Source organism: Arachis hypogaea, chromosome 17, assembly GCF_003086295.3.
Source record: "Arachis hypogaea cultivar Tifrunner chromosome 17, arahy.Tifrunner.gnm2.J5K5, whole genome shotgun sequence".
Lineage (NCBI taxonomy): Eukaryota > Viridiplantae > Streptophyta > Magnoliopsida > Fabales > Fabaceae > Arachis > Arachis hypogaea.
This window is the reverse complement of record NC_092052.1, coordinates 32,689,231-32,702,918: the sequence shown is the minus strand read 5'-3', so window position 1 is coordinate 32,702,918 and position 13,688 is coordinate 32,689,231. Positions and strand designations below refer to the sequence as shown.

Here is a 13,688-nt window from a genome sequence, read left to right as displayed (position 1 = left end):
TACAGATCATGTCCCATTACGTCTTTCCAAGCACTCACGAGTCCTCCTTCACTGCAGACATGGCCGTTCTACTATGGTGCATCCTTACAAACCAGCCTCTGAATCTACCAAGACATATCCGGAATGCCATGGGACACGTCCAAATTACGGGCAACTTACCTTTTCCTGCCTTGGTCTCAGATCTTGTCTTAGCAGCCGGAGTTTTCTACAGAGCTGGAGACACCAAAGCCATACTTCCACGGGATGATCAGTATGTCCCCAATGGAAAGTACCTCAGACTTCCAGCAGCCACTACATGCCTTCCCACTGCTCCGGTTGAAGATATTCCTTCTTCAACACCACAAGCACCTACCATAGATGAACTGCTCCAGCAGATACTCAAAAGGTTGGATCGGCAAGAACAGAAAGCAAAGTTAAGAGAGCGCCATAACGAGCGCCGATTCAAACACCTCAAGGAGCTACTAAAGGGACACTTCAAGGACTTAGACACCCTGGACTCCACTTTTTTTACCAGCACAGGGAGCCATGATGGTCCCGACTATGGAGATACTGCAACCAGCCCACCCCTGTTCCTGACAGATGGCACCGAGGACGGTGCAAAGCCTTAAGTGTGGGGAGGTCGGTCAGTACCTGACTTCCAGAGGTAATTTCTCTTCCCTAGCACCAATAAATTAGGATATTTAGTTAGATTTTATTTCTTTTATAGAATAGGATAAATTGCATAGTAATAGGTTAGTTGCATGCATGTTCTACTTGATTGAAAAGACAATAAGTTTCTTCTAAGACTCTATCTTTGGAACAAAATTTCACTAATTTTTAAAATTTTTATGATAAATTTGCTTGAAGTTATATTTGGAACATGATGTTTGAGCTAAAGAACACACAACCTGTGAGATTTGAGCCTTTACGAATGGTTACATTATTTAACCATAATTATTTTATTCTTGTGTGTTTACTTCTCTATGATTGTAATCTATATTTTGTTTTATCTTATATGTCAAATATTTATTATATTTGTATGCTTGCATATGATTGAGGCCATTATTTGTTTAGCTTACTTATCCAAATTAAGCCTACCCTTTTAATTATCTTTGTTAACCACTTTGAGCCTTTAAATCCCATTTGTTCTATATTTTACCACATTACTAGCCTTAAGCGGAAAAATAATTATACATCCCAATTTGAATCTTTGGTTAGCTTAAGATAAGAAGTGTGTGTGTTATTTAAGTATGGGAAATTGTGGGAACAAAAGAATAATAAGGGAATGAGGATAATATACTGGGAATTTGGATACCTACTCATGTGAAACTATAAGAATCAAAAATCTATGTGCATTGATAAGCTATATTTATTCTTATGTTTCTATGTTTAAAAAAAATCCAAAAATATCTAATAAATAAATAAGGGGACAAAATTACCCCAATTTAAGAATTCAAAGATCAATGCACATATGATAAATATTAAAATAAGAGTTGAAACATGAGTATGGAAAGTGAAAGGAAATTCCTAGGTAGCTAGGTGTGAATTCTAAAGTTATATAGAGTATGTATATAGGTTATGTTAAAGCTTTGGTTAATTAAAGATTCAAATTATAAGCTTACTTAGCCATATATGCATCCTTACCCTTACCTTGGCCCCGTTACAACCTTGAAAAGACCTCATGATGTTTGCATTGGTATGTTAAATGTTGTTGATTGGTTAGGAGAAGAACAAAAAAATTAGAAAGCATGATTAGAGAAGGATAGAGTGATTACCCTATACACTAGAGAGATTAGAGCGTACATACATCATCAGTAAGGGTTCAATGCTTGAATTTTCATGTTCCCTGCTTTCATAAGCTATCTTCTTGCATTTTTATCTATCTTACTGTGTAATGATAAAATTAGTGGAATTTGATTTGTAATTGTTTTGAAGAGCTTATTTACTTTTGATCAAGTGGGCAAGAATCATATAGTTGCATTCATATATATAGGATTGCATTGCATTGCATGAATTTCTGCATGTTCATACTTATTTACTTTATCTCCTTCAATTAAGCATGAGGACATGCTAATGTTTAAGTGTGGGGAGGTTGATAAACCACTATTTTATGGTTTATATTGTGTTTAATTGTGTGGTTTTATCATGATCCTTACCCACTTATTCATTAATTTAGCATGCATTTATATTTCCTTCCTGAAATTATTACATGATTAAAAACTGCTTCCTAGAGATTTTTAATTATGTGTTTTTATTCTCCTTTATTCCATTCGATGCCGTAATCTGTGTGTTAAGCGTTTCAGGCTTTATAGGGCAAGAATGAGTTGGAGATTGGAAAGGAAGCTAGCAAAAATGGAAGGAACATAAGAAATTGAGGAGATGACCAGCGAGAAGCGACGCGGCCGCATGGACGATGCGATCGCGCGGAGAAGATCAAATCGCAGTGACGCGGTCGCATGGCTCACGCGACCGCGCGGATTGGAAAAGCTCGAGCGACGCGGAAGCGTGGACGACGCGAACGCGTGGCATGGAAAAGCGCGAATGAAACGTCCGCATGGATGACGCGATCGCGTGACATGCGCGATCTACATAATCTGCAGAATTCACTGGGGGCGATTTTGGACCCTATTTTGACCCAGTTCTCGGCCCAGAACAGCAGACTAGAGCCAGAGAACATGCAGAAACCAAAGACAACATTCATTCTACACAATTTTAGTTTTTAGATCTAGTTTTACTCATCCTATAGGTTTTCTCTCTACACATTCATGGTTCTTAGGATTTTAGTTTCTCTAGCTTTTTGCATTGGGATATTGAGAAGAGTTATTACCTCATCAAGACTTTGTCATTCTAGTTCGTTTTCTTTACTTGGCTTACTCTTCCATGTTCCTTGCTTTGTTTAATTTTACCATTGGAATCTTTTTAGGATTATTTAATACAAGGATCACTTTTATTTTTAATTGATTATTTTTAATTTTTATTTACAATGTCTTTCTTTAATTCCTTTTCATATGCTATGAATTTTACCTTTACAATGAGTGAGTAGTTCCCTAACTTGATGGGGAGTTGATTGAAAGGAACCCTTGAGTTGTAAGGTTCAAGAGAAAGATTGTAATTGGGTTATTGTTGGATTGCTCTCTAATTCCTGACACCAATCCTCCCCAGAGTGGATTGGGACTTATGAATAGAACAGCATTCCAACTTGTTTTACCTTCCTTTACTTAGTAAAGGATAACTAAACGAAATAACTCTCAATTGTCAATTAATCTTAAGAATGTTCCATCAAGAATAGGGCTTCCATATAATCAACTCCCAGTCAAGGCTTTTATTTACATTATTCAATTTCATCAATTTAATTTCCTGTTTACTCAACTCAAACCTTTTCAAAAACATCTGATTAATAAAATAGCGCCCTTTCCTGCAACTCGTTGGGAGACGACCTGGGATTCATACTCCCAGTATTTTAAATTTCAATTTTCTGTGACACCTTTCTAAATTGAGCAGTGGATTTCTGGAGAGTTAAGAACTATACTTGTAACACATATATTCTAATAATTTTTAATTCACCAATTTCTGCCCGCATCACCGACCTCTTGACTGACCTCTTGCAAGTCTTCAACACCATTAGGATGCATGGGATGAGGTTGAATCCCACAAAATGCACCTTCGCGGTGGAGGCAGAAAAATTTTTGGGATTTATGCTTACACAAAGGGGAATTGAAGCCAACCCCGACAAGTGCAAAGCAGTCCTAGAAATGAAAAGCCCGACTTGCTTAAGGGAGGTCCAACAATTGAATGGCTGACTTGCAGCTCTCTCCAGGTTCTTGGTAGAATCAGTGTTAAGATCCCTACCACTCTTCTCTCTACTAAGAAAAGGATGCCAGTTCGAATAGACCCCTGAGTGCGAAGAAGCATTCCAAGAGTTCAAAAGGTTTTTAAGCCAACCTCCCATTCTGACCCGACCTGAAGTTGGGGAAGAACTCGTTCTGTATTTGTCCGTAGCCGACAAAGCTGTAGCATCAGCTCTAATACGGGAAGACGAGGTTGGGCAGCATCCTGTGTACTTCACCAGTAAAGTTCTACAAGACCCTGAATTAAGGTATCAAAAACTTGAAAAGTTTGTGTATGCCTTAATCGTAGCCTCTCGAAGGCTACATCCTTATTTTCAAGCACACACAATAAGAGTTCGAACGAGCCAGCCCATGAAGCAAATCCTTCAGAAAATGGATATTACGGGTAGAATGGTTCAATGGTCCATAGAGCTATCCGAGTTCGACCTTAAGTACAAAACTCAGACGGCCATTAAAGCCCAATGGGTCACCGACTTCGTGGCAGAATATGCAGGAGATCAAAAGGAAGCCTCCACTACATGGGAGCTATACGTGGACGGATCCTCCAACAAAGTCAGAAGTGGTGCAGGTATAATATTAGTCAACCAAGAGGGAATCTAAGTAGAAGTCTCCCTCAAATTTGAATTTTCAGCTTCTAACAATCAGGCAGAATATGAAGCCTTGATTGCAGGGTTAAAGCTGGCCGAGGAAGTCGGTGCGACCAAAGTAGTCGTGTTCAACGACTCTCAGGTGGTGACCTCCCAAATAAATGGAGAGTATCAGGCTAAAGACCCTAACATGAAGAGGTACTTAGACAAAACCTTAGAGCATCTTAGGCGTTTTGCAGATACCGAGGTCAAGCACATAACTCGGGATCTCAACAGCAGAGCAGATGCACTCTCCAAACTAGCAAATACCAAGCCAGGAGGGAATAATAGAAGCCTGATACAAGAAACTCTCCAAGAACCCTCAGTTAAAAAAATAGAGGTCAGACAAGACGTCCTTGAAGTATCCGGATTGAACCTCGGATGGATGAACCTACTAATCGAATACATGAAATTCGACATCCTACCCAAAGAGGAAAAAGAAGCCAAGAAAATCTGGAGGAAAGCACAAAACTACACTTTGGTAAAAAATATCCTCTATAAAAGAGGGATATCCACACCATTGTTAAAGTGCATCCCGACCTTAAGGACGACTGAAGTCTTAGAAGAGGTCCATAATGGTATCTGTGGGAACCATCTCGGAGCAAGGTCTTTGGCTAGGAAAGTCATACGAGCCGGGTTCTACTGGCCGACCTTGCAGAAAGATGCCACCGAATTTGTAAAGAAGTGTCAACCATGCCAAATGCATGCAAACTTTCATGTCGCTCCCCTCGAGGAGCTCATTAGCATAACTTCTCCATGGCCTTTTGCAAAATGGAGATTGGACATACTGGGACCCTTTCCCCAAGCGCCTGGGCAAGTAAAATATCTAATAGTAGGAGTAGACTACTTCACGAGGTGGATCGAAGCAGAGCCATTAACCACCATCGCAGCCCAAAGAAGTTGGAGGTTCCTTTACAAGAACATTATCACAAGGTATGGAGTCCCTCACTCCATTACTACTGATAATGGAACTCAGTTCACCGACTCCACCTTTAGTAACCTAGTAGCCAGTATGAAGATCAAGCATCGGTTCACTTTGGTAGAGCACCCGCAAGCAAACGGGCAAGCTGAAGCAGCTAACAAAGTCATATTAGCAATGTTGAAGAAAAGATTGCAAGATGCAAAAGGAGCATGGGCTGAAGAACTCCCTCAAGTACTATGGACTTATTGGACTACGCCTCAGTCTGCCACAGGAGAAACACCCTTCCGACTTGCTTATGGCATAGAAGCCATGATACCAGTCGAAGTCAACAAGCAAAGTCCAAGGGTGAGCTTCTACGATGAGGTTAGCAACATACAGGGGCACAAAGAGGAGCTCGAGCTATTCCCTGAAGTCCGAGAACGAGCCCAGATAAGAGAAGCAGCATTAAAGCAAAGGATGACAAATAAAAATAATAAGAAAGTCATCCGAAGAAGCTTCGTCCCAGAAGACTTGGGCTTAATCAGAAATGACATTGGAGTCAACAAGTCGGGAGAAGGAAAGCACGCTGCTAATTGGAAAGGGCCATATAAGATAAGTAAAGTCTTAGGAAAGGGATACTACAAGATAACCGACTTAAACAGTACCGAGCTACCAAAGTCGTGGCATGCTTGTAATATGAAAATGTACTATAGTTAAAAGTGAACTCCACTTCCTAGTGTACTCTTTTTCCCGACTTCATGGTTTTTTCCCAAAAAGGATTTTCCTGAAGGGGGTTTTAATGAGGCATCAAAGTGGAGGCTAGGGAAGAATCCTGAAGACTACCCTAGTAGCAAAAAAGTACATTCATCAAATAAAGAAAGATATTTTTACCACATCTCTTTATAAATTCCATTAGTTGTTATCATTACTCTACGAAACGCACCAACTTAAACTCGATAAAACGTGAAAATCCCATGTCCGACCTACGTGGTTGGCAGGATAAAACGACAAGGTACAAGTCGGTGTAAAGAGGTTACACGGTCGATCATAGTAACTCGGAATTCCAAAACGACTACTTAGTCGGGGGAACTGAGAAAATAGAAATGCATCGCAAAAATAACCTAAGTTACAAAAACTCAATAAACGAAAATTGAGTATAAGGAATACAAAAAAGAGCCAAGAAAACCCATAAAAAATCAAAGGCAGAGGCTGTCTCAAGTCTTTGAGAATTCAAGTAACTCAAATAAAGCACAGCCTGCCAAGACAAATGGGTTTTTCAAAGTAAAAAGATCAAAGAGGGTTTTTTCTAATAAGAAACCTAGCAGAAGGAAAAATCGCAGAAAGCATGCACACACATTTCTTAAAAGCCCTTATCCAAAAAAGGGCGAAGTAAAATAATTTTTTTGTTAACGACCATGAAACGCCAAGAAAGACAGAGTCATCCACCACAAACAACAAAAAAAAGATAAATTGTTCAAAGAAGGGCCCACAAGCCAGGCCCCCAATAGCTCAAATCAATTAGAAGAAGAAAAATTAAGAGTCACCAGAAAGAAGAGAGGTCGGATCAGCGGCACGGGAGGATGGAGCAGTCTCTTTGGTAACAGGGGTAAAAACATTTGAAGACGTCGTCTGAGATCCCTCCAGTTGATCCTCACGAGGAGGAGATTCTACAAGTCTTTGCCCACGGGTCTTCAACTCAAAATCCATCTCAAGTCGGGGAGGAGAAACAATAGCCCCATCCACAACAATCTTATCAGGATCAAGAGAGGAAAGATCCAGGCCAGAAGCAATAACTCCGACCTGCTCTTTGAAAATTCTCCAGGCCTCCTCCAAGCTCTCCGCCACAGAGTCCTCCAAATCCTGATAAGCCTCCCGACCTTTCTCCAGCTCCCACTGGAGATCAATGTTCTCAGAAAAGACCTTTACATAATTCTGCTCCGCCTTTTCCTTTAGGCCCTCTGCTATGGCACACTGGGCCATCAACTTCTTCTCCCTCTCCTGAAGTCGGGACCCCTCCTCCTTCAACCAGGTAACTTCCCCCTGGAGCCTCTTCTCTTCCTCTTGATAGAGGCCAATCCTCTCCTCCAACTCCTCAACCTTTCGGGTAGAACCCAAAGATCTGAGGGGAGTTTGGTCCAAGATATCAAGAAGTTTTGTACATACCCCAGTAGCCTGAACACTCCCCTGAACTAGGATATTAAGATGGTTTCAAACGGAAGCATCATCCATATTAATTTGAGTATGGGGAAAGATGTGATTCCGAACGAATTGGAGACCATCAAAATCCCTAGAAGAAGAGCCAGACCCCGAGGTCTTATGCTTCTTCTTCTCAGGTTTAGGGGAAGCTCGGGCATGAAGGATGGGAGGAGGAAGAGAAGAGGCAGAAGTAGAAGTTATCACAATGGGATGAGAAGAGGTCCCCAGATCGCAAGGAAGAGGAGGAGGAGGAGGAAGAGTGCCGGCAGCCCTTGCGGCATGAATCCGTGCCCGCGACCTTCTCTTGGCATCCTGAACCTTCTGGTAGGAGGCGCTGGAACCTTTCTTCACCATCTCTGAAAAGAAAAAAACAAAGACTTAGACTACAAGTCGGAAGTTACCAAAATCAACGACAAGAGAAATGAAAGCTACCTAATTGGGTCTGCACAAAACTCAGAGAACCCAAAAGAAACTTTTTCGTGTCCAGATTAGGGGCCCTTCCCCAAACTTCTCGGAAGAACCCCACAACGGCCTCCTCAACCTCATCCAAGTCATCCAGGCCATATTTCTCCACAGGAGAGGCCTCTAACCAAAAAAGAGAAAAGCAGGGAGAATAATTTTCATCCAGAAAAAAAGGATGGTGACCCTCTACAGCTTGAATTTTGAAGAAAAAGTTTTTAAAATCATGAAAAGACTCGTCGAAGATAGAAAAAACTTTCCGACCTTGAATGGCCAGGAAAGACACCCACTGCTGCTTGTTATTTTGACCACTAAAAGGTTTGGTCAGATGAAAAGGATAGAAAAAGATTTTTGTGGAGGTCGAAAAGTCCAGCTCTCGACTGACAAGTTGGTAAATTTTCATAAAACCCCAAGAATTGGGGTGGAGCTGAGTAGGAGCAACTCAGCAATGGTTCAGAACCTCTATCTCAAAGTCAAAAAAAGGCGGAAAAACCCCCAGACGGGTAAAAAGACAGTCGTACATGAAGAAAAAATGGGGTCTGATTTAGAAACCCTCCCAAAACAAACCCGGTCTTCAGGACCCGTGGCTACTAACTCATATTTGGGCTCATCAGCCTCATCACTACAAATCCTATGATGGGTACGAAGGTCGGTGATATAATCAAGATCTACTAAAGGGCTTTCCTCCATAACGGTGTCATCCACCCATTGCGAAAGGGACTCGAGGGAAGACATCTTTTCCAGTAAAAAAGAAGTAGGTAAAAAGACAACGAGACCTACAAAGAAAAATGGAAAAAAGATCAAGAACAGGGTCTCCAAAGCAGTCCCTCAATAAAACAGAGTCACTAGACCTACAGACAGACTCGCTACGAACACACAAAAACTTTTCCAATGTGCAAAAATAAAGCATCAAATAATAGAGAAGGGACGAAGAGACTAACCTTTGTTGATAAGCGTAAACGAATACCACAGCAGCGGAGCACTCCAAAAAAGGAAGACTAGAGAGTTTTTCCTTTGAAAGAAATAGAGAGTGTAAGCATGAAGTTTTTAGAAGGCGAAAGAAGACAAAGAAAAGAGAGGAAAAAGTACACGCCAGGGGAAACTTGGTAAAAATCGACGCAATCATTAAAGAAATGCACCGTTACCAATGTAACTGCTCCCCTGTGTAAATGCAAAACCCGTAACAGACGCGACGTTTGATTAGACGCGACTGTTGAGAAATTCAAATCACGTCGGTTTCAAAATCATGTCGGTTTCAAAATCACGTCGGCTACAAACCCGAGTTCAAATACTCGAATCCAACTCATAAGTAAAAGAGATCGGACTCGAGTAGGGGCACTGTTCATACCCTGACCCAACACTAGGGCCCAGGTCCAAATAAACCAAAAAGGCCCAATTCAAAGATTGGCCTTCGCTATCCACCGACCTCCTTATAAGAGGTCGGATCGAATACAAACTCCGTTCCAATGAGGTCGGGATTGAATGATAGCTGGCAGATAACACTTATTCAAATAAGTAACTGCCCCTAAAATCTCTCAACCCACTTCCAGGAGTCATATCTCAACTTCCCTAAGATAAATGGACGGTTATCGAACTACTCCAACGGTGGTTATTGGTTCACCACTATAAATACACTGACACCCCTCAGGTATCTCTAAGTTCCAATACTCTCTAAAACCTGCTAAACCCCTTGCCGACTTAGGCATCGGAGTGTCTTTGCCCCCCCCCCCCCCCATTCCTCCATAATACACAAGTCGGACGGCGGCTCCCAGACGCAAGCCAAGTCATAGTCCACCTCCACTCAACGCTTGGGCCAATCTCACAAGCCCAATCCACCAACTTTAGGTTACCCACATAACAATATTAATAATATTACTATTTATATATGCATGTCTATGTGTGTGTCAATTTTTTAGAATTGGTGTGTTATCATGTCTCGTGTCATGTGTCTTGTGTCTAAATCTTATTTTATTGTCTTAAACTAAACATGATACTTAGACATAACTTAGTCCAGTACATTTTATATTAAATACAATAAAAACCTTAATTTAGTATCAATTTCTAGTGTCTTTCTTTCAATTTCTATCTTTCAATTTTAGTCTCTCTTCCAAATAGAATCTTAAAGTTTTTTAATAAAAGAAAAACAACTTTATTTCTTGGGATTTTTTAAAAAGATAAAACAAAACTTGCCAATTCACCAGTTTTTAATAAAAATCGGTAAGGTCAAACCAATTTTTACGGATTCTTTTCCTTCTCCAGTCCTATGCTCAATTTGGACTAATCTTAAAGTCGACTCACTGGGATTTTGATTTGTCCGTCCAAATTAGTCCAATTTTTACAACTATAGTTAATAAAATTTTTATTTAACTAAAGCTTATCAATAATATCAATTAAGAGACTTGAAATATAATTTTATTTTATTTGTTTGTTTGATAAATTAATGAAAACGTTTAAACTTTTAAGGGATTGAAAATTAAAAAAATTTACATAAGTTTTTTAAATAGGCTTTTACTTTTTCAATATAAAAACTAAAAAAACTTTTAAATAAATCTTTTATTTCTAAAACATAGACATCTCGAATCTTATAATAATAAATTGTGCCCTATTGACAGTCCAACTTCGTCCCTTGTCTTTCTCTTGCTATCATCTTGACAAAGAAAATTCGAATCTAAAAAAATAAATTGTAAATAAAGAATATTGTGTAGTATGTTAACACTATCTATTGATATACAACATTTAATAGTAGATTAGCTTCATGGTTTTCAATCATTCATGCATTTTTTTTCTCTTGTACCATGCCTTTTGTTCTCATTGAGCTATTGGCTCTGGTTCATATTCTAGTTAACAATTAAAAGTTTGAACTAAAATAAATAAGTTCATCTACAAAATTTAAGAAGGTTGGAAAAATCCATTTTAATAAGTTATCAGACTTATTTGGAGTTTGGATCCTTTGATCCAAGATTCTAAGTCCAACCCGACTTGAGTAAAGCCTCAACTATACTAACGTGTATGGCTATAAATTCATCTATTATTTGAAATATGGAATAATAATAATTTCTTAAACATTTTTTAAACATTGCAAAATAACTATTTATTATTATAGGTGGAAGCCTTCTAGAATAATGATCAAATTATCACTCACTTTTATAAATATCTTGTTCTATTTAGATATTTTTCAATCTCAATTTATTTAAACCTATTTAAAATATTGCTAACTTAAACATCAGAATTCTTTATAAGTACTATCTACCATTCTCACTCAAAGATTTCGGACAACTTTACCTCATTGAAACAGATGTCAAAACTCTCACAAAAGAAAAATCTAAATCTCGTGTCTAAACCAAAATTATATTAGTTTCAGATCACCCTCAAAACATTAATATTATTGTCAAGAACCTAAAAGTCAACACTAGACCATGGCGAAAGGTCACTTAAAAAATGAAGGTACTACATCCGATTAAAAATCCCACTGTGGAGAACATCCTAACAACGATCGAGTTCTTTTTATATCCTAACACTCAAAAAGAGGTAAAGGTGCTGCTGCAGAGGACAGAGGTAGAGGCGACTTAGGAAAATGGAAGGTTAGGTTCTCAAATCCACATTTCTGAAGGGTTAAAAAACAGAGAAGCAACGAAAATCATGGGATTGATTCGCAGCCATCAAGGTCGCCTAGAACGGCTGAAGGTCGAGTTAGAGTGCGATCCTGAACGACTGCTACGGAAGGAAGTCCACCACAACCTCTGTCTCATGGTCGGCCTGTTTCATGATATCTCTCGATTTTTATAGATCCGCCTTCTAAGTATCAATTCTCCCCTTCAAAGACTCCCTCTCCTTTTGGAGCTCAGCAATTGTAGTCTCAAAGTAATTCACCTTCCCTTGCAACAAATGTACCCCCTCTCCTAACGTAGCATTTGAAAGAGAGTTTGCCTTAACCTCTACCTACCTTACATGAGCGACACCCTTCAGTAGAGAATGCAATAACCACTATAGGTTTTCACAAAGAGATCTTTCTCAAGGGATAGAATGCATTCCACAATTAAGTGATGATTGATAAAGGTGAAGGTCAGGAATTCCCTGGAGCCGATGTCAAGACAAGGCTCATCATTTTGAGAAGACGCCTCATCAAGGTTTCATTTCTTGGCGTTCCCTTGGCTCGGCGTCTCGAAGTTGGGAGTCGAATGAGGCTTCTCGGAAATTGTGGCACCTTCTTGATCTGCATTAAGTGATAAAAGGCACACGATTTGGAGGTTATTTCTTCTATACAAAAACAAGAAACTGTTGCAATACCAATATGAAGAAACAAAGAATATAATATACAAGAAACAACACAAATTATATACCAAGTTGGTCTTAATACATAGCTCATACTTTTAGCAATTAACATCATGGTAGAAAGATAGTTGGGAGACTTGCCCTAACACTCAAGCAGGATTTCGACTATAAACAGCTCCCCTTGATTTAAATGTCAAAGTCATACTTCAAATAGCCAAGATGTTCAAACCAATAGATGTTGAACCAAAGCTCTCCTCAAAGTCTTAAAGGGTAGGGAGATACCACTTAGAGGTGGGATCTTGAAGAACAAATCCTTGAAGTTATGGAACACTCCTCAAATATGTGAAAGCAGAAATAAACTCATTGCTACTTACGGCATGTACAAAGTACAAACAATTTTGCGAGGTGAGAGAAATGGAAAAACACACTGAGGGGAGATGATAACCCGAAGAATTGGCAAACAAGCTTGAAGGCTCTAGTGAAGGCCCATATATTGGGATGTACTTAGGAAAGGGATACCTTACATGTGGATAAAATTTTGATCTCGAAATAAAAAAAAGACATCCGAACATCAACACGAGATGATAGATACTCGTACATCCAGAGGAAATAAGAAACACAGGGATGACCCAAGTTCTGGTAGTAAACTCACTTCAACCGCAAGAAAGTGGAGATCATATTGACCCTCCTCTTCATCTCTGGTAACGATCCCATGAACTTGTCGAAAAACGGTGAGGTACTCCTCATCAACTACTAACTTTGAGCCCATCATCGAAATGTCGAATCATCAAACTAATCAAGCTGCAATGAAGTCTCAATAGACAAAAGTAGTGTCACTCTCCTCACCGTGAAAACTTAGATACCTACAAAAAATGAACCATCAACTAAGATCTCTGAAAGATAAAAAGAAGTTACCAACAAAAAGATAAGGCATCCCCATGGTTGTTCCCCTTACCAAGCCCAAAAGACAACCACCCACATCCCCAACAAACCATCTATGACCTAACTCACAAACTGAATTTTTGGGACGGTAATGGACGTACAAACACCATCCACACCGCGAGGGGAACAACCACGAACACTATTTCTAACAGAAAAAAAAGGACCAACCAAGGTTCAGAATACTAAAATCATGCATTCATAAGCGTGATAAAAAGGTTGCTAACCTTGAAAAGAAGAGGATTGACAGGAGTAACAACAAATGAAAGAACAACAATAGCGATTGCAACAGTAACAGGAATCACATGAAAAGGCAACAGAAGAAGAGCCACGAGAATGTGAAGGAAGAAGAAGGAAAGGAAGAAACATTTATATAGAGGGTTGATGAGAAAAAGCAAGAGACAGTTGAAAAGGAACAATTTCGTAATTTTGCTCACTTTTCAAGGCATTTTGGTCCTTTTCATACCT

General features: G+C 39.5%; 1 long non-coding RNA gene across 3 annotated transcripts; it reads right to left on the bottom strand.

Moving 5' to 3' along the window:
- Positions 1 to 11,129: 11,129 nt before the first annotated feature.
- Positions 11,130 to 13,688, bottom strand: LOC114925606 (uncharacterized). Of its 3 annotated transcripts, none has more exons than XR_003815012.2 (3): positions 13,448 to 13,688; positions 12,934 to 13,144; positions 11,130 to 12,222 (listed from the first exon to the last, which is right to left on the bottom strand). It is a non-coding gene; the product is annotated as an uncharacterized lncRNA (long non-coding RNA). The 3 variants fall into 3 exon arrangements; XR_011875123.1 differs by having other exon boundaries at positions 12,350 to 13,144; positions 13,448 to 13,580; XR_003815013.2 differs by having other exon boundaries at positions 12,378 to 13,144; positions 13,448 to 13,579.